Here is a 4,304-nt window from a genome sequence, read left to right on the forward strand (position 1 = left end):
GGTAGGGGCTTTTGTGGCACCATGCAGAATTTGAGTATGTGGTATAATGGCATTGTATAATGCATAGATGCTACACTGATAGGCAGCCCAGATGGTAAACGCCCCCACAATAGAAAGAAGGGAAGACAACAAAAAGGTGAAATGTGTTTCAAAATAACGATAAGTATGGACTCCATTCACCACTGTGGAACCTAACAAAATTCACCTATAAGTATTCGGAATGTGGGAGGAAACCCACATAAAGACAAGGAGAACTTATAAACTCTATGCATATGCGGGTGCATTCAAACCAAGGGCCTCAGTGCTGTAAGACAAGTGCTAAACACTGAGTCACTATTGTGGTGGTCTTTTTGCACTGATGATGGATGGTTGTTATCAGTGTTGCTGTACAGCTCAGCCAAAGATGGTATAGTCATTCGTGACACCAGTGCTAGTCCAGCACACAGGTATAGTGGTAGTACCTGCTTTGTGTTGTGGCTGGCTGTACTCCCCAAAATGGTCGGTGACCTGCCGGGTTGTGATGGGTCCCTTGGGCTCTTGTCACCGTAGTCCTGAGTGACAAATGAACAACCCAGACTATCGGTACCGCCACTCACAGAAAGGAGAAAAATAACCCAAGTTGTACGGCTAGTGTGTATACGTACTGGTGCGTAAGAAAAGATGACTGAGTCCCAGTGATATAAAAATATAACATTACCTGTGCAGTCTCTTAGTAGTACAATACACTTTTGCAGAAAATAGATAATTCTTTACACAGACTTTAGTGCTTGAACTCGTTTTGTGCTTGAGGAGATGCTTGAAAGAGTAGAGTAGAAGAGAGGTAGTTGTAGCGGTGCTTGAAGAGTTGAAAGTAGAGTAGAGTAGCTTAGAGTAGAGGAGAGGCGTTGGTTGAGGGAGACCTAACCCAATGTAATAATGTACTCTGCCGGAACATGAGAGAATACTTTAGAGTAAAAAGTTACTTGTACCCGTGTATAGACTTTGGTGTGACCACCTTGTCGCCTACAGTGTCGAGTGACTCGTCCTCCTAGGGTGATACAAGCCCTAGTCATGGTTACCTGGGTAAAGCTAAGCTTCCGCGGGTGTCCCAGTTACCTGAGCTGAGGATATGTAGACCTTCCGTGGTAACTTTGTCCTATCCAGGCTAGTTCCTCTTGTGTATCAGACTGGTTCCAGACTGTGTTTTAGACTGGTTCATGGTGTGGGCTAGGATGTTCCTAGACTCTTCTCCCTTAGTAGTGTTTAGCACTGCACAGTAGATATAGTAGGAATACTAAAAGACTGGTTGTCTCTAGCTGCATCTGACTGAACTGAACTCAGGTCCTGGCTTGGCTGTAGCAGTGACGATTGCTCAGTGTGTCCTTCTTCCACGAGAATCTGGGTAAGAACTGACCACCAAGAGACTACGTCCTACAGGGGCTAAGTGTTCTACCCTGTGAGTGGTGGAAAGGAGTGTGTGTAAGAGAAAGACAGAAAGAAAGAGATAGGCTAGAAGCAGAGAGCATTTCCCATAAGTTAGCAAGAGAACATTATACACATAAAAAGTAACGCATTCCTAACCTCAGCTGTGCAATACATAAGAACATACATATAAAAAGTACTGACATCTAGTGGTGAAACCTTAGAGCACACTTCATTACCACTTAACCTGGAGTAAGAAGCTTTTTTGAGAGGTGCAAAGGAGAGACACAAAACGCCCATGGGGGGACACCACACTATGCTAACCACAGAACCAGCAACCAGTAACATTTTCTGATGTGTCCGCCAAACATAAACTCCTGACATAGGCAACTATACAGACAGAAACCAAACAAGTTGTGAAAATGAAACTGTACTGTATGAGCAACAAAAGCATAGTTCTGATTCTAGGGATGATGAAATGAAGTGATAAGAAGCAAGGTAATGCCTTACCAAAGTAAAGTCCAACATGTAAAGTGTAAATTTCTAATGTTATTGACTAATTTACTATATCCATATAGAAATACATACAGTATACGGCCAGGTTCAGACTATGTAACTGTGCGGCTGTATTTGCGGCTGTAATTGTGCGGCGGTATTTTTGGTGGTTCATGCGTACGCTGGAAAGTATAGGATATACGGCTGCACAGTGCACACTATGTATGAATCTACGGCCCGATCGTAAACGGACCCGTAAAAAATGAACAAGACCATTGTTTGCGGCTGGACATGCGGCTGAGGATTGTCAGGCGGTCCGTACGGAGTACTTAAAAAATAGCCGGCAATGATGCCGAATGCCGATGCCTCTAATAGTTAATATATTAAATTAATAAAACACATTTTCTTTGTAATAAAGTCCCTTTCGTTGGTCAATAATTTAATTCTAACGAATCCATCATTTGGCAATTAAATATACTGTTAAAATAAATAGATATATAAATAAATGTATATTTATATATATATTTATTTTTTGACAGTATATTTAATTGCACAATGATGGATTCGTTAGAATTAAATTATTGACCAACTAAACTGAATTTATTTAATCGAAAATGTGTTTTATTAATTAAATATTAATTAGTACAGGAAGCTCCATAAGCCGTTAATTCATATGCCGGCAATAGAGCTTTCTGTACTAATCATCACTTTACTTTAATGAAAACATCAAATGTTTCTTCTAATTATGTTATGACAATAGCATTATTAGAAGAAACATTTAGAATTATATGTGCGCTCAGCTGATTGGCTGATCGGCTGAGCGCACATATAATGAGCCGATCCGCAGTACAGTGACTTCATTGTGCTGCGGACCAGCGAAGAGGACACATCGGGGTGAGTATAGAGCTCTCCCCACCCCCTCCCCAGCACTGCACCCCTCCCATCAAGGAAGGGGGGGGTCAGTTAACCCCTTCCTTGCTGGGATGGGTGCAGTCTGACATCAGTCTGGCCCCCAAGGGGTTAAGGGGCCATGCAATACATCCTCCCTTAACCCCTTGGGGGCCAGACTGTAAGCAGCGATCTGTAAAGATGCTGCATACTGTAAGGTGCACAACACCGCTCACAATGATGGGTGTTGTGCTCCTGTTTGTGTGTTTTTTGTGTTTCTCCCTTTTTCTTTTTCAGATATTGGTATCCTGTGGATTACGTCGGATTACGTGGACTACATCGATGACCAGCGTTTTTTTAATGTTTTTTTTTTAATAAAATGGTCAATGAGGGGTGTGGGGGTGTTTTTATTTGAATAAAAAATTTTTTTTACTTGTGTCTTGTCTTTATTTCTTTACTTTATAGACTTTGTAGTGGAAGTCGTCTAATAGACGGAATCCATTACTAAGTTGGGGCCTAGTGTTAGCCGGTATAAAATGGCTAACACTAACCCCCTATTATTACCCCAGTACCCAATGCCACCAGGGGTACTGGGAAGAGCCGGGTGCCAGTGGTCCCGGAGCGTCAAAATTGGCGCTCCTGGACCGGGCGGCAGCAGGCTGGTAAGATTTAGGCTGGGGAGGGCCTAAACCAATGGCTCTTCCCACCCTGGTGTTACCAGGCTGCTGTCGTTTGGTTTTTAACCCGGCTGGTTATAAAAATAGGGGGGACCCTATGCGTTTTTTTTTTTTAAAATAAATAATTTAAAAAAAACGCATAGGGTCCCCCCTATTTTTTATAACCAGCCGGGTTAAAAACCAAACGACAGCAGCCTGGTAACACCAGGGTGGGAAGAGCCATTGGTTTAGGCCCTCCCCAGCCTAAATCTTACCAGCCTGCTGCCGCCCGGTCCAGGAGCGCCAATTTTGACGCTCCGGGACCACTGGCACCCGGCTCTTCCCAGTACCCCTGGTGGCATTGGGTACTGGGGTAATAATAGGGGGTTAGTGTTAGCCATTTTATACCGGCTAACACTAGGCCCCAACTTAGTAATGGATTCCGTCTATTAGACGGCTTCCACTACTAAGTCTATAAAGTAAAGAAATAAAGACAAGACACAAGTTAAAAAATTTTTTTATTCAAATAAAAACACCCCCACACCCCTCATTGACCATTTTATTAAAAAAAACATTAAAAAAACGCTGGTCATCGACGTAGTCCACGGAATCCGACGTAATCCACAGGATACCAATATCTGAAAAAGAAAAAGGTAGAAACACACAAAAAACACACAAACAGGAGCACAACACCCATCATTGTGAGCGGTGTTGTGCACCTTACAGTATGCAGCATCTTTACAGATCGCTGCTTACAGTTTGGCCCCCAAGGGGTTAAGGGAGGATGTATTGCATGGCCCCTTAACCCCTTGGGGGCCAGACTGATGTCAGACTGCACCCATCCCAGCAAGGAAGGTTTAACTG

This window comes from Dendropsophus ebraccatus, chromosome 2, assembly GCF_027789765.1.
Source record: "Dendropsophus ebraccatus isolate aDenEbr1 chromosome 2, aDenEbr1.pat, whole genome shotgun sequence".
Taxonomy (NCBI): Eukaryota; Metazoa; Chordata; class Amphibia; order Anura; family Hylidae; genus Dendropsophus; species Dendropsophus ebraccatus.